Source organism: Lissotriton vulgaris, chromosome 4_1 (assembly GCF_964263255.1).
Source record: "Lissotriton vulgaris chromosome 4_1, aLisVul1.2, whole genome shotgun sequence".
NCBI lineage: Eukaryota > Metazoa > Chordata > Amphibia > Caudata > Salamandridae > Lissotriton > Lissotriton vulgaris.
In genome coordinates this window covers 1302117754-1302139894 of record NC_141691.1, presented here as the reverse complement: position 1 = coordinate 1302139894, position 22141 = coordinate 1302117754, and the positions used below count along the sequence as shown (strand labels likewise).

The following is a 22141-nucleotide window of genomic DNA, read 5'->3' as shown; positions in this document are numbered from 1 at the left end:
CCGGGTTAACAATCGGTAGCACTTCATCATCTGCTATTTCTTCAATAGTATGCTATATATTTATTGAGCCTATTAGTTTAGTCTTTAGATCATAAAGTTAACAATGCCAAGAACATACTTTCAATCAGTCTCTAAGCCAATACTTGATGCTCCTTTAATGTTGAAAATAGATGTATTTTCTTCAGTATCATTTGTATGTCTATATTTCCTTCGAGGGGAAGCTGACACAATGATTAGATGAATCAATTGCATATAGGTGATGAATTGTTATTTATTGCTAAAACACATGGAAAAAACATTAATGGCTCTAAGTTCTAACACTAAGTATGAAAATCTCTTTTGTATTGTAATTTTTCTAAAGTCATATTAGTTTCTTCATGTTGATATTATATATTTATAACTTCATGGTAAACCTCCGAAATTAAGCTTTCCAAATCTCCCGGGTTAACTATCATTAGCACTTCTTCATATGCTGGACTTCCAGGAATTTCTGCAGACCGGCCTGTTAGCTCAGATGGTTAGAGCGTGGTGCTAATAACGCCAAGGTCACAGGTTCGATCCCTGTACAGGCCAAGTTTAATTGTTTGAAAAAAGATTAATTTTTCTTGTGTCTCATTTTTGACTGTTTATCACCTTGGATCAAACGATGCTTGAAGGATTGGATGAATACATTTGATATAGTTGTAGAATTAATTATTATTCTGAAAGCTCCTGGAATATCTATTAATGGTTCTAAGTTCTAACACCAAGTAACTAAATCTCTTATTTATTGCAATTTATTGAGGTCATTTTTGTTTTGTCTTGTTGATGAAATATAAAAATAGTATGAATGTAAACAGCTGAATATAAGCTTTCCAACTATCCCGGGTTAACAATCAGTAGCACTTCATCATCTGCTATTTCCTCAATAGTATGCTATATATTTAGTGAGCCTATTAGTTTAGTCTTCAGAGCATAAAGTTAAAAATGCCAAGGACATACTTTCAATCCGTCTCCAAGCCAATACTTGATGCTCCTTTAATGTTGAAAATAGATGTATTTTCTTCTGTATCATGTGTATCTCTATATTTCCTTTGAGGGGAAGCTGATAGAATGATTAAATGAATCAATTGCATATAGATGATGAATTGTTATTTATTGCTAAAACACATGGAAAAAACATTAATGGTTCTAAGTTCTAACACTAAGTATGAAAATCTCTTTTGTATTGTAATTTTTTTAAAGTCATATAAGTTTCTTCATGTTGATATTATATATTTATAACTTCATGGTAAACCTCTGAAATTAAGCTTTCCAAATCTCCCGGGCTAACTATCATTAGCACTTCTTCATATGCTGGACTTCCAGTCATTTGTGCAAAATGGCCTGTTAGCTCAGATGGTTAGAGCGTGGTGCTAATAACGCCAAGGTCACAGGTTTGATCCCTGTACAGTCCAAGTTTAATTGATTGTAAAAAGATAAATGTTTCTTGTCTCATTTTTGACTGTTTATCACCTTGGATCAAACGCTGCTTGAAGGATTGGATGAATACATTTGATATAGTTGTAGAATTAATTATTATTCTGAAAGCTCCTGAAATATCTATTAATGGTTCTAAGTTCTAACGCCAAGTAACTAAATCTCTTATTTATTGCAATTTATTGAGGTCATTTTTGTTTTGTCTTGTTGATGAAATATAAAGATAGTATGAATGTAAACAGCTGAATATAAGCTTTCCAACTATCCCGGGTTAACAATCGGTAGCACTTCATCATCTGCTATTTCTTCAATAGTATGCTATATATTTATTGAGCCTATTAGTTTAGTCTTTAGATCATAAAGTTAACAATGCCAAGAACATACTTTCAATCAGTCTCTAAGCCAATACTTGATGCTCCTTTAATGTTGAAAATAGATGTATTTTCTTCAGTATCATTTGTATGTCTATATTTCCTTCGAGGGGAAGCTGACACAATGATTAGATGAATCAATTGCATATAGGTGATGAATTGTTATTTATTGCTAAAACACATGGAAAAAACATTAATGGCTCTAAGTTCTAACACTAAGTATGAAAATCTCTTTTGTATTGTAATTTTTCTAAAGTCATATTAGTTTCTTCATGTTGATATTATATATTTATAACTTCATGGTAAACCTCCGAAATTAAGCTTTCCAAATCTCCCGGGTTAACTATCATTAGCACTTCTTCATATGCTGGACTTCCAGGAATTTCTGCAGACCGGCCTGTTAGCTCAGATGGTTAGAGCGTGGTGCTAATAACGCCAAGGTCACAGGTTCGATCCCTGTACAGGCCAAGTTTAATTGTTTGAAAAAAGATTAATTTTTATCTTGTGTCTCATTTTTGACTGTTTATCACCTTGGATCAAACGATGCTTGAAGGATTGGATGAATACATTTGATATAGTTGTAGAATTAATTATTATTCTGAAAGCTCCTGGAATATCTATTAATGGTTCTAAGTTCTAACACCAAGTAACTAAATCTCTTATTTATTGCAATTTATTGAGGTCATTTTTGTTTTGTCTTGTTGATGAAATATAAAAATAGTATGAATGTAAACAGCTGAATATAAGCTTTCCAACTATCCCGGGTTAACAATCAGTAGCACTTCATCATCTGCTATTTCCTCAATAGTATGCTATATATTTAGTGAGCCTATTAGTTTAGTCTTCAGAGCATAAAGTTAAAAATGCCAAGGACATACTTTCAATCCGTCTCCAAGCCAATACTTGATGCTCCTTTAATGTTGAAAATAGATGTATTTTCTTCTGTATCATGTGTATCTCTATATTTCCTTTGAGGGGAAGCTGATAGAATGATTAAATGAATCAATTGCATATAGATGATGAATTGTTATTTATTGCTAAAACACATGGAAAAAACATTAATGGTTCTAAGTTCTAACACTAAGTATGAAAATCTCTTTTGTATTGTAATTTTTTTAAAGTCATATAAGTTTCTTCATGTTGATATTATATATTTATAACTTCATGGTAAACCTCTGAAATTAAGCTTTCCAAATCTCCCGGGCTAACTATCATTAGCACTTCTTCATATGCTGGACTTCCAGTCATTTGTGCAAAATGGCCTGTTAGCTCAGATGGTTAGAGCGTGGTGCTAATAACGCCAAGGTCACAGGTTTGATCCCTGTACAGTCCAAGTTTAATTGATTGTAAAAAGATAAATGTTTCTTGTCTCATTTTTGACTGTTTATCACCTTGGATCAAACGCTGCTTGAAGGATTGGATGAATACATTTGATATAGTTGTAGAATTAATTATTATTCTGAAAGCTCCTGAAATATCTATTAATGGTTCTAAGTTCTAATGCCAAGTAACTAAATCTCTTATTTATTGCAATTTATTGAGGTCATTTTTGTTTTGTCTTGTTGATGAAATATAAAGATAGTATGAAGGTAAACAGCTGAATATAAGCTTTCCAACTATCCCGGATTAACAATCGGTAGCACTTCATCATCTGCTATTTCTTCAAAAGTATGCTATGTATTTATTGAGCCTATTAGTTTAGTCTGTAGAGCATAAAGTTAAAAATGCCAAGGACATACTTTCAATCAGTCTCCAAGCCAATACTTGATGCTCCTTTAATGTTGAAAATAGATGTATTTTCTTCTGTATAATGTGTATGTCTATATTTCCTGTGAGGGGAAGCTGATAGAATGATTAGATGAATCAATTGCATATAGGTGATGAATTGTTATTTATTGCTAAAACACATGGAAAAAACATTAATGGTTCTAAGTTCTAACACTAAGTATGAAAATATCTTTTGTATTGTAATTTTTCTAAAGTCATATTAGTTTCTTCATGTTGATAATTTATATTTATAACTTCATGGTATACCTCTGAAATTAAGCTTTCCAAATCTCCCGGGTTAACTATCATTAGCACTTCTTCATATGCTGGACTTCCAGGAATTTGTGCAAAATGGCCTGTTAGCTCAGATGGTTAGAGCGTGGTGCTAATAACGCCAAAGTCACAGGTTCGATCCCTGTACAGGCCAAATTTAATTGTTTGAAAAAAGATTAATTTTTCTTGTGTCTCATTTTTGACTGTTTATCACCTTGGATCAAACGCTGCTTGAAGGATTGGATGAATGCATTTGATATAGTTGTAGAATTAATTATTATTCTGAAAGCTCCTGGAATATCTATTAATGGTTCTAAGTTCTAACGCCAAGTAACTAAATCTCTTATTTATTGCAATTCATTGAGGTCATTTTTGTTTTATCTTGTTGATGAAATATAAATATAGTATGAATGTAAACAGCTGAATATAAGCTTTCCAACTATCCCGGGTTAACAATCGGTAGCACTTCATCATCTGCTATTTCTTCAATAGTATGCTATATATTTATTGAGCCTATTAGTTTAGTCTTTAGAGCATAAAGTTAACAATGCCAAGAACATACTTTCAATCAGTCTCTAAGCCAATACTTGATGCTCCTTTAATGTTGAAAATAGATGTATTTTCTTCAGTATCATTTGTATGTCTATATTTCCTTCGGGGGCGAAGCTGACACAATGATTAGATGAATCAATTGCATATAGGTGATGAATTGTTATTTATTGCTAAAACACATGGAAAAAACATTAATGGCTCTAAGTTCTAACACTAAGTATGAAAATCTTTTTTGTATTGTAATTTTTCTAAAGTCATATTAGTTTCTTCATGTTGATATTATATATTTATAACTTCATGGTAAACCTCCGAAATTAAGCTTTCAAATCTCCCGGGTTAACTATCATTAGCACTTCTTCATATGCTGGACTTCCAGGGATTTGTGCAGACCGGCCTGTTAGCTCAGATGGTTAGAGCGTGGTGCTAATAACGCCAAGGTCACAGGTTCTATCCCTGTACAGGCCAAGTACCCCCTACTCTGTGTCCTACTTTCTTTCTTTGTCCCTAGACCTCTTTACAGACAGAGGGTGCCAGAGAGCAGCAATTGACCAGCAACAGACTAGCAGCAGCAGGAGCGGTGACAGCAAGCAGGAAAAGCAAGCAGGAAAACGCCGCCGTGACCTCCCGAGACCAGACCCGGGATCTGAACCGGGATCTGAAAGGCAAATTCAAGGGCCGCAATTCAAAGGGCCGGGAGTCGGGAGTCGGACTCCGCGCCTCGGACCCGCCGCCGCCCCAGCCATTGACGCAGAGCACGCCACACTCCAAGCCTAAGCTACAGCCTAACAGCACATAACGGAGGCAGGAGAACGCGAGGAACGTGAAAAACGAGGCGGAGGCGGCACGCGGAATGCAGGGATGCAGTAAGCAGTAAGTGGAGACCTGCACCTCTACCGCACTGCACCTGCCCCTCACCGCTGTACCGCTGTACCTCACCACACGCCACATTCACCTACATACTTACCTGCCCCTCCCTCGGCGTCAAGCGAAAGATAGCCGGCTGAAGACCAACAGCTACAGCGGCAGTGGCATCAACTGTGGCAATAAACAGTGACTAATTAATCAAATGCGCACAAGTACAAGCACAAGTGCAGCAGCAGCAAGCGAGCTGCCTATCAACAGCTGCTCCTCAGCCTTCCAGCCTACCAACTCATCGATTCAAAGCGGCCAAGCAGCCAAGGCGAAAACCAGCGATAGGAGTGAGGCGTGAGGATCCTTCACATAGCCGGCGGACTGTACCGAAAAGCGCGTGGCGAGAAGCAAAGAGGGGACGCCAAGAAGAGCAACGCAGCCCGCCCACCGCCTGCTCCCCTCTGAGCGACCCTTGCCAGGGGCTTTGGTTTCCTTTGGTTTTCTCTACTTGAGCAGCAGCAACCAAGGGGCCGGCAAACCTGAGCCACCAAGCCAACCACCTAGCCAGCCCAAAATGAGGACCAGAAACTCTACCCTAGTCCAACCCCAGGAGAAGCCCCGGCCACATAGCTCTGCCAAGAGAAGGAAGGCAAAGCTATTTTACCCCCCAGTACTAGAGCTAGGGGGACCTTACCAAGGCCCGGGGCCCTGGGACGAGGAACAAGCGGGGGGAGTGGGAGAGACTGGGGCCACTCCAACCTTCCCGGGACAAGACATCGACTTCATTGTGGAACTACCTGTTACTTCCCTCCCACCCCACCCCCCATATGACATCAGGGGAAAGCCCCCTAGCACCCCGAACCCAAACATGCTCAAGCCTAGGCTTAGCATCAAAGACCGCTCAACCTGCACCCGTCGGGAACAGAGACATAAGAAGCTTCTTGAACCCAAAAACATCCACCATCCCCTCTTGTTCCAGTTCCCCGGACCGCTTGCTCGCTATCAACGTAACAGAGGAAGAAGAGTTGAACTTAACACTTGCAAGCCCTCGGGCAAACAGGATACCTCTCTCACCAACAATACTTACCCTTCAGAGTGGCACGCGTCCCAAACCTTTGACACTGGATACGGAGGCACTTGGGCTCACCCAACCAAACATAACAGTCCAGACTCTTCCCTCCTCAGCGGACTGCCAGCGGAGTAGCCCTTCCACAGCTACAGCGAGTATATATGTCACCTCAGACAGCCCCCATGCCGACAAGAGAGGAGGTACAACCCCCCCCACCATACCAACGCATACAGAATTGTTCTATGACTCGCCGGCCATGGAGGAAGGTGCAACCCGACAATTATTCGACAGGACCCCAAAACACTTACTGAATTTAACTACATCGGGCCTCCAAGAAAATGATAAAACGGACCCACCCCCGCCTTCGGATAGCGGCCCTGTAAAAACCAATCATCTATTATCAATCAGTGAAGCCCTTGTCGCAATGACCGGCGCAGCGATAATGCACGCGGACAAGCTTGATGTGCAGATCAACATTCTACAAATAGTGGCAAATCTGATATCGGGGATAGACTCAAAACTGGACAACTTGAACGCCCTGATACGCAGAGCGCAGGACGGCACACAATTCAAACAAGAGTCATGCAGTTGCAGTCCGATTCTGCACAGCCTACAAAAACTTCCAAATATTATGACCACTCTAATAGAGGACCTCAAGGGTGAAGCAAACAAAAAAAACGGTTTGAAGAGTATGCCTTCAATTACACAGGGCCCCGATATGGCATACCCCACGGATAACAGCCCGGCCTTCCCCTGCCCAAGCAGCTCGGAAAAGCCAGCACCCTTGGCCCTGCCCTCTGCCGGCGGCACAAGTCTAACCCTGACAAAGGTTGAAAGTCAGGAACACCAACTAACCCTCAAGCCGCCCAGCCCAGAGTTACAAAACTTGTCAAGAAAAAACAAGAAAAAACTAAGAAAACTCAACATGGAGAAGAAAAATAACACATACGCCTCCAGCGTTATTCACAATTGGCTACGACCCAATAAGCAGCCTACCTTGGGAGCCCCCATGCATATAGCAGAAGCCACAGGATCATCGATCGAAAATTTGCACATCCTCACTTCAGCCCAGGATCCAAGCCTGCTTGCTCCCCCCTTGGCTCCTCAACACGCGACAGCGCCAATAACACAAAAAAATGCGCATGATTCGCAGGCAACCAACCTTGCTGAAGTCAAGCTAGACCCGCAGGAGCCCTGCCAAACTAGATCTGAGAACCCAGCACAAACCAAGCTCACAATGAGCGAAGCAATAGCCCCCGACAATCCAAGAAGTATTAATGTCATCAACATTGACTCTCAGAGCGCCCCCCACGGGCCAACTCTATTCAAACCAGAGCAAGTCGTTGATAGGCAACGGAATAAGCACTGCTCCTCCAGCACAAAGCCCATGGAGGCACCTCAAGTGATAATAGGACCAAACCAGCAGACAAACTTTCATCTGCCCGGCTTGAAGATGACATCTCCAATCAAAATCCAGAGCAAAACTTGGCTTAAAGAGGCCATTCCAAGCCAATCAAACAAAGAGGACCGGAAAATACTGCTATACCCAGAATACATCTCTCAAGGAAAATGGGACATCCTGAATCGAAGTAATCTCTTAACACTCTGCGCAAACCTGCCGGGACTGGAAGGTATAAAAACCAAAGATATTGAGACCATCTCTTTCCTGCCCCCAGACGCCGAGGAAAAAAATGAAACAACGGAATTAACCTTCATCAGACCAGACCTGGCGGAGGCACTGAGGAGCCAACAACCATTACTAGAAAGCTGGGGCATAAAGATAAAGGCAAAGCCGACCCAAAAATATCCCTTAATCTTAAAAGCATTGATTCCACACCCCAAGCTGGACAACCAGGCGCAGGACATGGTTGACTTTACATCCATAAACGCTCCCACCACCCATCGGCGTAAAATTGAGTCCGTTCTCCAGGGGTGCAAAGGTAGCATAAACAACAGCCCAATCGACGGTACCCCAATTAAGATCATAACAAACCTTACTCAAGGAAAACGATTGTGCACAACCAGGGGCCCCTCATGCAACGACTGGTCCTGGCTGTCATCTGCACTAAACCCCAGCTCCTAACACAGCCCGCCTCGCAAACTCAGCTCATACATCTCAACATGCTGCTAGCGAGCGAGAAAAACGTCTAAAGAAAAAAGAGAAATTCACCGAGAGTCTAAAAATACTAACGTGGAATGTCTCAGGACTCAAAAAGCTGCTACTAAGCTCAGCTGCGGTGAAATTCTTGGAGGAAGCAGACATCATTTGCACACAGGAAACTTGGCTGACTCACCCACTCTCGCTAAGAGGATATGCAGAATATAGTAAAGCGGCTAAAAAAAACAGTATATTTGGAAGACCATCAGGAGGCAAGTGTGTCTATATAAAACATGCCTTGAACATAGAATTCTTGGAAATACACAATCTACCAGACACCCTACAGGCGGGCATTCTGAAATTCCCCAATTCGACCAACGGAATCCCACCAATGCTACTAATCAATACCTATCACAACTTGCAGGAGAATACATTGAACTCGCTCACACTCGCAAATCAATTAGAATCTTTACTGCTAGGCCATCCATCATTAGACTGCATTATCCTCGGTGATTTTAACATTCATACCATAGGGGTTTCAACCAAGCAAAGACTACACCGCGGGGGGACCGAAGCACTGAATGAACTCTTAAACTCTCACAAACTGGCAACGGCCCACACATTGCTCTTAAATAACACCCCGGGAGCCTTGATCAGTCACACGTATAACAACCAAACGACGATCGATTACATCATCTTAAGTGACAACCTGCAAAACAAAATGACAAATTTCATGGTTCACCAGCGCAATGATAGCGATCACGCAGCACTAACAATAACCATGAACTTATCGGTGCAATCACGATATCAGCCGATATGTGTGGGAGCTTCGGACGGCCAAGAATTAACAAAACTCCCCAGAAGAATAAAATGGGGGCAGGTAGCCACAGCAACCTTTAACAACTGGGCAAATACGTGGGCAGGCTGGCCCCCGTGCAAATACAACCAGGAGATGATAGCCACATGGGAAGGAATCACCTTGACCCTAGCAGCAGAACTTAGGGGAGGTGGAGACAACCCCAGGGCAATCCGCTGGCATCCTCCGACCACACTTGGATTCAATGCAGAAATTAAAACCAGTGCAAAGGACTTAAACAAAAAACGTAAAGCCTACAGTAAAAACCGCACAACTAAAAATAAAGTCCAACTGCAAGAGGTTGCAAAGAGCCACTCCATAAAAGTGTGGGCCGCAAAGCGCAATCATTGCGAGGCTCAGTGGCTGAAAATTTTCGATCTACTGAGCCCCGGAAAATCACAAGAGTTTTGGAGTTATATCAGTCATCTTGGTCGAGGCACAAGCCACAGAGAAAATGCCCTCGAGGCTTCTGTCTGGGTTCGCCATGTAAAAGCACTTTACCAGGAAGAAGGACTTACTATCAAGCCTCACAACACGACCCCACAAAAATTGGACCCGGCTCAATCTACTAACACAACATCCCCTCCTGGAAAAACCCTAGTGTCCAAAATACTAAAAAAAATTCGAGCAAATGGCGCACCGGGCCCTAACGGCCTACCAGGCCATCTATTCAAATCAAACATTGAATTCTGGTCTGAAAACCTGACCCACCTATTTTCTGACTGTTGGCTGTCAGGGGCTGTGCCTGACTCATGGCGAGGCTCGCTCCTGCACCCAATTTATAAAAGAGGGACCAAATCAGACCCAACTAACTACCGTATGATCGCCCTGTTGGACATTGAGGGTAAAGCTTATGCAAGTGCCATCCTGAAAGACCTCACAGACTGGGCAAGTGAAGAAAATCTCCTGCCATTCTGTCAAACCGGTTTCAGACCAGGGTCCTCGACCGCGGACAACATTACAGCACTCTCTTATCTAATCAATCGAGCACGGCTGCGTAAAAGCCTCCCCTTATTTGCCTGCTTCATCGACTATTCTGCTGCGTTCGATGGGGTAGACCGTACCATCCTTTGGAGAAAGCTGGTCCACTGGAACATCGATCCTTCCCTGTTAAGAGCGCTACAATCCCTGTACCAAAACACCTGGGTAAGAATCAAACTTTCAAACGATTCCGCAACTGATAAGATAGTCACGAACCGCGGTTTAAAACAAGGGTGCGTGTTGGCGCCCCTATTGTTCAACTTATGTACAGCAGACATGGAGACAGCCTTGCTGGGGGCCACCTTAGTAACACCAAAGATCGGGGCAACCAAAATACATTTCATGCAGTATGCGGACGATCTCGTAATTCTGGATCACACAAAAACAGGACTCCAAAAGGCACTCACCGCCCTGGCAATATACAACAACAATAACAGGCTGGTAGCAAACCCGACTAAATCAAAAATAGTCATCTTTGGGCACTACCCCAAAAAAAAAGAGCAAAATGGAGCCTCGGCCATTTAACCTTGGATAGTACCCAGAAATACATATACTTAGGGGCCTCCTTTCACGAATCAGGGACGTGCGGCACCCATCTAAAGAAAATTCAGGGCAAAGGCAAGTCCATCACCTTTGCCCTATGCAAACTACAAGCCCTTATACATAGCCCATCAGCTACGGCCATTCAAAGAGTCCTTAAGGCCAAGTTAATGCCGGCCCTTAACTACGCACAACAGGCGTACCCAGGCAAATTAAATAAGGAGTTGGAAAAAATCCACTGCGGGGCATACAAGAGATTGTATCATCTGCCGAAATGTATAAGAAACACTCTAATCCACCTGGAATTCGCGCTTAACCAACAAACCTTGGAAGAAATGGCAGCTTTAAGTAAATATTATTACCTTGCAACAGCGGCACGTGATAACACACTAAAGGCCGTTCTGAAACACATCTTCACTGAACAAGGGAACCCCTGGTCAGCTACCATCGAAGCTGCCATGACGCAATTGAACCTGGCGATCGAGTCATGGAACCCGGATCTTGTCAACTACACGACCATCAAACACGTGATAAAGAGACAAGTGCGTGCACGCTCCCGGGAGCTGGACTTGGAGTCCCTCAGGAAAAGAGCCTTCCATGAGTCCTTATGCTTGCCACATATTGCGCTCAATCCACGAAACCATCTCACGCAGGCCGTGGGCCTCCCAGCTCTCCACAAGATCCTTGCCTACAGATTGCACCCCCTGCCGCTCAATGAACTATACCATCCGGAAAATGCAGGCACAGGAGTTCGGGTTTGCAGACTCTGCAACTATAAACGAGAGTCACTGGCCCACTTACTGTTTTGCTGCCCTGCTCTACGTGCACCCCGCACACTCTATCTTAGGCCCATTCTGAGGGACGCTGGGACACGCACAGTCAAGGAAGCAATCCATCATCTTTACACCTTGAGCGTGGTAAAACAGATGGCCTCATTCGGAAAATTCATTCAACAGACTCGGCTTGAGTTGACAGCAGCAAGGGCCACACAGGAATAGAGACCTTGCTGTATGAACCCCCGATGGTCTCACAGGCCCCCGACCGCGTGCGCCAGTATGAACTTTGGGAATTTCTTATAAATGCTTGTCACCAGAAACTCTGTGGGTTTTTTTTTTCCTTTTTTGCCCCCACGAACTTTCGGAACCTTTTAAGACATGCTTGACTACTGGAATTCTCTGGTTTTTAATTTTTGTAAATTTTTTACTTGATCTTAATGTAATGGTTTTAAGTAACCACACAATAAAAGTTATTCATTCATTCATTCATTCATTCATTCATTCATTCATTACAGGCCAAGTTTAATTGTTTGAAAAAAGATTAATTTTTCTTGTGTCTCTTTTTTGACTGTTTATCACCTTGGATCAAACGATGCTTGAAGGATTGGATGAATACATTTGATATAGTTGTAGAATTAATTATTATTCTGAAAGCTCCTGGAATATCTATTAATGGTTCTAAGTTCTAACACCAAGTTACTAAATCTCTTATTTATTGCAATTTATTGAGGTCATTTTTGTTTTGTCTTGTTGATGAAATATAAAAATAGTATGAATGTAAACAGCTGAATATAAGCTTTCCAACTATCCCGGGTTAACAATCAGTAGCACTTCATCATCTGCCATTTCTTCAATAGTATGCTATATATTCAGTGAGCCTATTAGTTTAGTCTTCAGAGCATAAAGTTAAAAATGCCAAGGACATACTTTCAATCCGTCTCCAAGCCAATACTTGATGCTCCTTTAATGTTGAAAATAGATGTATTTTCTTCTGTATCATGTGTATCTCTATATTTCCTTTGAGGGGAAGCTGATAGAATGATTAAATGAATCAATTGCATATAGGTGATGAATTGTTATTTATTGCTAAAACACATGGAAAAAACATTAATGGTTCTAAGTTCTAACACTAAGTATGAAAATCTCTTTTGTATTGTAATTTTTTTAAAGTCATATAAGTTTCTTCATGTTGATATTATATATTTATAACTTCATGGTAAACCTCTGAAATTAAGCTTTCCAAATCTCCCGGGTTAACTATCATTAGCACTTCTTCATATGCTGGACTTCCAGTAATTTGTGCAAAATGGCCTGTTAGCTCAGATGGTTAGAGCGTGGTGCTAATAACGCCAAGGTCACAGGTTCGATCCCTGTACAGGCCAAGTTTAATTGTTTGTAAAAAGATAAATTTTTCTTGTGTCTTATTTTTGACTGTTTATCACCTTGGATCAAATGCTGCTTGAAGGATTGTATGAATACATTTGATATAGTTGTAGAATTAATTATTATTCTGAAAGCTCCTGAAATATCTATTAATGGTTCTAAGTTCTAACGCCAAGTAACTAAATCTCTTATTTATTGCAATTTATTGAGGTCATTTTTGTTTTGTCTTGTTGATGAAATATAAAGATAGTATGAATGTAAACAGCTGAATATAAGCTTTCCAACTATCCTGGGTTAACAATCGGTAGAACTTCATCATATGCTATTTCTTCAATAGTATCCTATGTATTTATTGAGCCTATTAGTTTAGTCTGTAGAGCATAAAGTTAAAAATGCCAAGGACATACTTTCAATCAGTCTCCAAGCCAATACTTGATGCTCCTTTAATGTTGAAAATAGATGTATTTTCTTCTGTATAATGTGTATGTCTATATTTCCTTTGAGGGGAAGCTGATAGAATGATTAGATGAATCAATTGCATATAGGTGATGAATTGTTATTTATTGCTAAAACACATGGAAAAAAACATTAATGGTTCTAAGTTCTAACACTAAGTATGAAAATCTCTTTTGTATTGTAATTTTTCTAAAGTCATATTAGTTTCTTCATGTTGATAATTTATATTTATAACTTCATGGTACACCTCTGAAATTAAGCTTTCCAAATCTCCCGGGTTAACTATCGTTAGCACTTCTTCATATGCTGGACTTCCAGGAGTTTGTGCAAAATGGCCTGTTAGCTCAGATGGTTAGAGCGTGGTGCTAATAACGCCAAGGTCACAGGTTCGATCCCTGTACAGGCCAAGTTTAATTGTTTGTAAAAAGATTAATTTTTCTTGTGTCTCATTTTTGACTGTTTATCACCTTGGATCAAATGCTGCTTGAAGGATTGGATGAATACATTTGATATAGTTGTAGAATTAATTATTATTCTGGAAGCTCCTGGAATATCTATTAATGGTTCTAAGTTCTAACGCCAAGTAACTAAATCTCTTATTTATTGCAATTTATTGAGGTCATTTTTGTTTTGTCTTGTTGATGAAATATAAAGATAGTATGAATGTAAACAGCTGAATATAAGCTTTCCAACTATCCCGGGTTAACAATCGGTAGCACTTCATCATCTGCTATTTCTTCGATAGTATGCTATATATTCATTGAGCCTATTAGTTTAGTCTTTAGAGCATAAAGTTAACAATGCCAAGAACATACGTTCAATCAGTCTCTAAGCCAATACTTGATGCTCCTTTAATGTTGAAAATAGATGTATTTTCTTCAGTATCATTTGTATGTCTATATTTCCTTCGAGGGGAAGCTGACACAATGATTAGATGAATCAATTGCATATAGGTGATGAATTGTTATTTATTGCTAAAACACATGGAAAAAACATTAATGGCTCTAAGTTCTAACACTAAGTATGAAAATCTCTTTTGTATTGTAATTTTTCTAAAGTCATATTAGTTTCTTCATGTTGATATTATATTTTTATAACTTCATGGTAAACCTCCGAAATTAAGCTTTCCAAATCTCCCAGGTTAACTATCATTAGCACTTCTTCATATGCTGGACTTCCAGGAATTTGTGCAGACCGGCCTGTTAGCTCAGATGGTTAGAGCGTGGTGCTAATAACGCCAAGGTCACAGGTTCGATCCCTGTACAGGCCAAGTTTAATTGTTTGAAAAAAGATTAATTTTTCTTGTGTCTCATTTTTGACTGTTTATCACCTTGGATCAAACGATGCTTGAAGGATTGGATGAATACATTTGATATAGTTGTAGAATTAATTATTATTCTGAAAGCTCCTGGAATATCTATTAATGGTTCTAAGTTCTAACACCAAGTAACTAAATCTCTCATTTATTGCAATTTATTGAGGTCATTTTTGTTTTGTCTTGTTGATGAAATATAAAAATAGTATGAATGTAAACAGCTGAATATAAGCTTTCCAACTATCCCGGGTTAACAATCAGTAGCACTTCATCATCTGCTATTTCTTCAATAGTATGCTATATATTTATTGAGCCTATTAGTTTAGTCTTTAGAGCATAAAGTTAACAATGCCAAGAACATACTTTCAATCAGTCTCTAAGCCAATACTTGATGCTCCTTTAATGTTGAAAATAGATGTATTTTCTTCAGTATCATTTGTATGTCTATATTTCCTTCGAGGGGAAGCTGACACAATGATTAGATGAATCAATTGCATATAGGTGATGAATTGTTATTTATTGCTAAAACACATGGAAAAAACATTAATGGCTCTAAGTTCTAACACTAAGTATGAAAATCTTTTTTGTATTGTAATTCTTCTAAAGTCATATTAGTTTCTTCATGTTGATAATATATATTTATAACTTCATGGTAAACCTCCGAAATTAAGCTTTCAAATCTCCCGGGTTATCTATCATTAGCACTTCTTCATATGCTGGACTTCCAGGAATTTGTACAGACCGGCCTGTTAGCTCAGATGGTTAGAGCGTGGTGCTAATAACGCCAAGGTCACAGGTTCGATCCCTGTACAGGCCAAGTTTAATTGTTTGAAAAAAGATTAATTTTTCTTGTGTCTCTTTTTTGACTGTTTATCACCTTGGATCAAACGATGCTTGAAGGATTGGATGAATACATTTGATATAGTTGTAGAATTAATTATTATTCTGAAAGCTCCTGGAATATCTATTAATGGTTCTAATTCTAACACCAAGTTACTAAATCTCTTATTTATTGCAATTTATTGAGGTCATTTTTGTTTTGTCTTGTTGATGAAATATAAAAATAGTATGAATGTAAACAGCTGAATATAAGCTTTCCAACTATCCCGGGTTAACAATCAGTAGCACTTCATCATCTGCCATTTCTTCAATAGTATGCTATATATTTAGTGAGCCTATTAGTTTAGTCTTCAGAGCATAAAGTTAAAAATGCCAAGGACATACTTTCAATCCGTCTCCAAGCCAATACTTGATGCTCCTTTAATGTTGAAAATAGATGTATTTTCTTCTGTATCATGTGTATCTCTATATTTCCTTTGAGGGGAAGCTGATAGAATGATTAAATGAATCAATTGCATATAGGTGATGAATTGTTATTTATTGCTAAAACACATGGAAAAAACATGAATGGTTCTAAGTTCTAACACTAAGTATGAAAATCTCTTTTGTATTGTAATTTTTTTAAAGTCATATAATTTTTTTTCATGTTGATATTATATATTTATAACTTCATGGTAAACCTCTGAAATTAAGCTTTCCAAATCTCCCGGGTTAACTATCATTAGCACTTCTTCATATGCTGGACTTCCAGTAATTTGTGCAAAATGGCCTGTTAGCTCAGATGGTTAGAGCGTGGTGCTAATAACACCAAGGTCACAGGTTCGATCCCTGTACAGGCCAAGTTTAATTGTTTGTAAAAAGATAAATTTTTCTTGTGTCTTATTTTTGACTGTTTATCACCTTGGATCAAATGCTGCTTGAAGGATTGGATGAATACATTTGATATAGTTGTAGAATTAATTATTATTCTGAAAGCTCCTGAAATATCTATTAATGGTTCTAAGTTCTAACGCCAAGTAACTAAATCTCTTATTTATTGCAATTTATTGAGGTCATTTTTGTTTTGTCTTGTTGATGAAATATAAAGATAGTATGAATGTAAACAGCTGAATATAAGCTTTCCAACTATCCTGGGTTAACAATCGGTAGAACTTCATCATATGCTATTTCTTCAATAGTATCCTATGTATTTATTGAGCCTATTAGTTTAGTCTGTAGAGCATAAAGTTAAAAATGCCAAGGACATACTTTCAATCAGTCTCCAAGCCAATACTTGATGCTCCTTTAATGTTGAAAATAGATGTATTTTCTTCTGTATAATGTGTATGTCTATATTTCCTTTGAGGGGAAGCTGATAGAATGATTAGATGAATCAATTGCATATAGGTGATGAATTGTTATTTATTGCTAAAACACATGGAAAAAACATTAATGGCTCTAAGTTCTAACACTAAGTATGAAAATCTCTTTTGTATTGTAATTTTTCTAAAGTCATATTAGTTTCTTCATGTTGATAATATATATTTATAACTTCATGGTAAACCTCCGAAATTAAGCTTTCCAAATCTCCCAGGTTAACTATCATTAGCACTTCTTCATATGCTGGACTTCCAGGAATTTGTGCAGACCGGCCTGTTAGCTCAGATGGTTAGAGCGTGGTGCTAATAACGCCAAGGTCCCAGGTTAGATCCCTGTACAGGCCAAGTTTAATTGTTTGAAAAAAGATTAATTTTTCTTGTGTCTCCTTTTTGACTGTTTATCACCTTGGATCAAACGATGCTTGAAGGATTGGATGAATACATTTGATATAGTTGTAGAATTAATTATTATTCTGAAAGCTCCTGGAATATCTATTAATGGTTCTAAGTTCTAACGCCAAGTAACTAAATCTCTTATTTATTGCAATTTATTGAGGTCATTTTTGTTTTGTCTTGTTGATGAAATATAAAGATAGTATGAATGTAAACAGCTGAATATAAGCTTTCCAACTATCCCGGGTTAACAATCGGTAGCACTTCATCATCTGCTATTTCTTCAATAGTATGCTATATATTTATTGAGCCTATTAGTTTAGTCTTTAGAGCATAAAGTTAACAATGCCAAGAACATACTTTCAATCAGTCTCTAAGCCAATACTTGATGCTCCTTTAATGTTGAAAATAGATGTATTTTCTTCAGTATCATGTGTATGTCTATATTTCCTTCGAGGGGAAGCTGACACAATGATTAGATGAATCAATTGCATATAGGTGATGAATTGTTATTTATTGCTAAAACACATGGAAAAAACATTATTGGCTCTAAGTTCTAACACTAAGTATGAAAATCTCTTTTGTATTGTAATTTTTCTAAAGTCATATTAGTTTCTTCATGTTGATAATATATATTTATAACTTCATGGTAAACCTCCGAAATTAAGCTTTCCAAATCTCCCGGGTTAACTATCATTAGCACTTCTTCATATGCTGGACTTCCAGGAGTTTGTGCAGACCGGCCTGTTAGCTCAGATGGTTAGAGCGTGGTGCTAATAACGCCAAGGTCACAGGTTCGATCCCTGTACAGGCCAAGTTTAATTGTTTGAAAAAAGATTAATTTTTCTTGTTTCTCATTTTTGACTGTTTATCACCTTGGATCAAATGCTGCTTGAAGGATTGGATGAATACATTTGATATAGTTGTAGAATTAATTATTATTCTGAAAGCTCCTGGAATATCTATTAATGGTTCTAAGTTCCAACGCCAATTAACTAAATCTCTTATTTATTGCAATTTATTGAGGTCATTTTTGTTTTGTCTTGTTGATGAAATATAAAAATAGTATGAATGTAAACAGCTGAATATAAGCTTTCCAACTATCCCGGGTTAACAATCAGTAGCACTTCATCATCTGCTATTTCTTCAATAGTATGCTATATATTTAGTGAGCCTATTAGTTTAGTCTTCAGAGCATAAAGTTAAAAATGCCAAGGACATACTTTCAATCCGTCTCCAAGCCAATACTTGATGCTCCTTTAATGTTGAAAAAAGATGTATTTTCTTCTGTATCATGTGTATCTCTATATTGCCTTTGAGGGGAAGCTGATAGAATGATTAAATGAATCAATTGCATATAGGTGATGAATTGTTATTTATTGCTAAAACACATGGAAAAAACATTAATGGTTCTAAGTTCTAACACTAAGTATGAAAATCTCTTTTGTATTGTAATTTTTTTAAAGTCATATAAGTTTCTTCATGTTGATATTATATTTTTATAACTTCATGGTAAACCTCTGAAATTAAGCTTTCCAAATCTCCCGGGTTAACTATCATTAGCACTTCTTCATATGCTGGACTTCCAGTAATTTATGCAAAATGGCCTGTTAGCTCAGATGGTTAGAGCGTGGTGCTAATAACGCCAAGGTCACAGGTTCGATCCCTCTACAGGCCAAGTTTAATTGTTTGTAAAAAGATAAATTTTTCTTGTGTCTCATTTTTGACTGTTTATCACCTTGGATCAAACGCTGCTTGAAGGATTGGATGAATACATTTGATATAGTTGTAGAATTAATTATTATTCTGAAATCTCCTGAAATATCTATTAATGGCTCTAAGTTCTAACGCCAAGTAACTAAATCTCTTATTTATTGCAATTTATTGAGGTCATTTTTGTTTTGTCTTGTTGATGAAATATAAAGATAGTATGAATGTAAACAGCTGAATATAAGCTTTCCAACTATCCCGGGTTAACAATCGGTAGCACTTCATCATCTGCTATTTCTTTTAGAGTATGCTATGTATTTATTGAGCCTATTAGTTTAGTCTGTAGAGCATGAAGTTAAAAATGCCAAGGACATACTTTCAATCAGTCTCCAAGCCAATACTTGATGCTCCTTTAATGTTGAAAATAGATGTATTTTCTTCTGTATAATGTGTATGTCTATATTTCCTTTGAGGGGAAGCTGATAGAATGATTAGATGAATCAATTGCATATAGGTGATGGATTGTTATTTATTGCTAAAATACATGGAAAAAACATTAATGGTTCTAAGTTCTAACACTAAGTATGAAAATCTCTTTTGTATTGTAATTTTTCTAAAGTCATATTAGTTTCTTCATGTTGATAATTTATATTTATAACTTCATGGTACACCTCTGAAATTAAGCTTTCCAAATCTCCCGGGTTAACTATCATTAGCACTTCTTCATATGCTGGACTTCCAGGAATTTGTGCAAAACGGCCTGTTAGCTCAGATGGTTAGAGCGTGGTGCTAATAACGCCAATGTCACAGGTTCGATCCCTGTACAGGCCAAGTTTAATTGTTTGAAAAAAGATTAATTTTTCTTGTGTCTCATTTTTGACTGTTTATCACCTTGGATCAAACGCTGCTTGAAGGATTGGATGAATGCATTTGATATAGTTGTAGAATTAATTATTATTCTGAAAGCTCCTGGAATATCTATTAATGGTTCTAAGTTCTAACGCCAAGTAACTAAATCTCTTATTTATTGCAATTTATTGAGGTCATTTTTGTTTTGTCTTGTTGATGAAATATAAAGATAGTATGAATGTAAACAGCTGAATATAAGCTTTCCAACTATCCCGGGTTAACAATCGGTAGCACTTCATCATCTGCTATTTCTTCAATAGTATGCTATATATTTATTGAGCCTATTAGTTTAGTCTTTAGAGCATAAAGTTAACAATGCCAAGAACATACTTTCAATCAGTCTCTAAGCCAATACTTGATGCTCCTTTAATGTTGAAAATAGATGTATTTTCTTCAGTATCATTTGTATGTCTATATTTCCTTCGAGGGGAAGCTGACACAATGATTAGATGAATCAATTGCATATAGGTGATGAATTGTTATTTATTGCTAAAACACATGGAAAAAACATTAATGGTTCTAAGTTCTAACACTAAGTATGAAAATCTCTTTTGTATTGTAATTTTTCTAAAGTCATATTAGTTTCTTCATGTTGATAATTTATATTTATAACTTCATGGTACACCTCTGAAATTAAGCTTTCCAAATCTCCTGGGTTAACTATCATTAGCACTTCTTCATATGCTCGACTTCCAGGTATTTGTGCAAAATGGCCTGTTAGCTCAGATGGTTGTTATTTATTGCTAAAACACATGGAAGAAACATTAATGGTTCTAAGTTCTAACACTAAGTATGAAAATCTCTTTTGTATTGTAATTTTTTAAAGTCATATTAGTTTCTTCATGTTGATATTATATAAGTATAACTTCATGGTAAACCTCTGAAATTAAGCTTTCCAAATCTCACCGGTTAACTATCATTAGCACTTCTTCATATGCTGGACTTCCAGGAGTTTGTGCAAAACGGCCTGTTAGCTCAGATGGTTAGAGCGTGGTGCTAATAACGCCAAGGTCACAGGTTCGATCCCTGTACAGGCCAAGTTTAATTGTTTGTAAAAAGATTAATTTTTCTTGTGTCTCATTTTTGACTGTTTATCACCATGGATCAAAAGCTACTTGAAGGATTGGATGAATACATTTGATATAGTTGTAGAATTAATTATTATTCTGAAAGCTCCTGGAATATCTATAATTGGTTCTAAGTTCTAACGCCAAGTAACTAAATCTCTTATTTATTGCAATTTATTGAGGTCATTTTTGTTTTGTCTTGTTGATGAAATATAAAGATAGTATGAATGTAAACAGCTGAATATAAGCTTTCCAACTATCCCGGGTTAACAATCAGTAGCACTTCATCATCTGCTATTTCTTCAATAGTATGCTATATATTTAGTGAGCCTATTAGTTTAGTCTTTAGAGCATAAAGTTAAAAATGCCAGGGACATACTTTCAATCAGTCTCCAAGCCAATACTTGATGCTCCTTTAATGTTGAAAATTGATGTATTTTCTTCTGTATCATGTGTATCTCTATATTTCCTTTGAGGGGAAGCTGATAGAATGATTAGATGAATCAATTGCATATAGGTGATGAATTGTTATTTATTGCTAAAACACATGGAAAAAACATTAATGGATCTAAGTCAGAGTTCTTCAATCTGTGGGGCGCGCCCCCCTGGGGGGGCGCGACACCATCCCAGGGGGGGCGCGCACTCCACACCAATCTTATCTTTGTTTCTTGCGTCCGTCCGTCGCAAGCCTTCTTAGAGCCGGTATGGTTGGAGGGGAGAGGGAGGGGAAATCGACCTGTTCTTTTGTCTTGATAACTGTCCCAGGAGGGGGTTAATTCTTCGCTGACGTGCTCGAGCTGCAGTGGGAGGCAAGGAGTCTACTGCTAAAACCGAAAGAAAAGAAACAGACACGCCGGTTTTAGCAGAGGAGACCCCTTGCCTCCCACTGCAGCTGAAGCATTTCAGCTGTATGAATTAACCCCCTCCTGGGAAAGTTATCTTCCCAGAAAGCAAACAAAGTTTCCGTAGATGTTTTGGGAGGGGTTGGGAAAGAAGAGTGTTAGGGCTGTAAGAGTAAGTGTGAGGGTCCCAGTTAGAGGAAAGCGAGTTTGAGGGATCTTTATAAAACGGTGGGGAGAGTGAGTCGTCTGGTGAGACAGGGAGCGAGTGAGGAAAC

The 22141-nt window shown here is 38.3% G+C and overlaps 8 non-coding genes across 8 annotated transcripts; all 8 read left to right on the top strand.

The window, feature by feature from the left end:
- The first annotated feature begins 499 nt into the window (after positions 1-499).
- Positions 500-573, top strand: TRNAI-AAU (transfer RNA isoleucine (anticodon AAU)). Its single transcript has one exon. It is a non-coding gene; the product is annotated as a tRNA-Ile (tRNA).
- Positions 574-2223: 1650 nt separating this feature from the next.
- Positions 2224-2297, top strand: TRNAI-AAU (transfer RNA isoleucine (anticodon AAU)). The gene has a single exon. It is a non-coding gene; the product is annotated as a tRNA-Ile (tRNA).
- A 10604-nt stretch (positions 2298-12901) lies between these two features.
- TRNAI-AAU (transfer RNA isoleucine (anticodon AAU)) lies at positions 12902-12975 on the top strand. Its single transcript has one exon. It is a non-coding gene; the product is annotated as a tRNA-Ile (tRNA).
- A 790-nt stretch (positions 12976-13765) lies between these two features.
- TRNAI-AAU (transfer RNA isoleucine (anticodon AAU)) lies at positions 13766-13839 on the top strand. Its single transcript has one exon. It is a non-coding gene; the product is annotated as a tRNA-Ile (tRNA).
- Positions 13840-14628: 789 nt separating this feature from the next.
- TRNAI-AAU (transfer RNA isoleucine (anticodon AAU)) lies at positions 14629-14702 on the top strand. The gene has a single exon. It is a non-coding gene; the product is annotated as a tRNA-Ile (tRNA).
- A 788-nt stretch (positions 14703-15490) lies between these two features.
- Positions 15491-15564, top strand: TRNAI-AAU (transfer RNA isoleucine (anticodon AAU)). Its single transcript has one exon. It is a non-coding gene; the product is annotated as a tRNA-Ile (tRNA).
- Positions 15565-18079: 2515 nt separating this feature from the next.
- Positions 18080-18153, top strand: TRNAI-AAU (transfer RNA isoleucine (anticodon AAU)). The gene has a single exon. It is a non-coding gene; the product is annotated as a tRNA-Ile (tRNA).
- A 2768-nt stretch (positions 18154-20921) lies between these two features.
- On the top strand, positions 20922-20995 carry TRNAI-AAU (transfer RNA isoleucine (anticodon AAU)). Its single transcript has one exon. It is a non-coding gene; the product is annotated as a tRNA-Ile (tRNA).
- The last annotated feature ends 1146 nt before the right edge of the window (positions 20996-22141 follow it).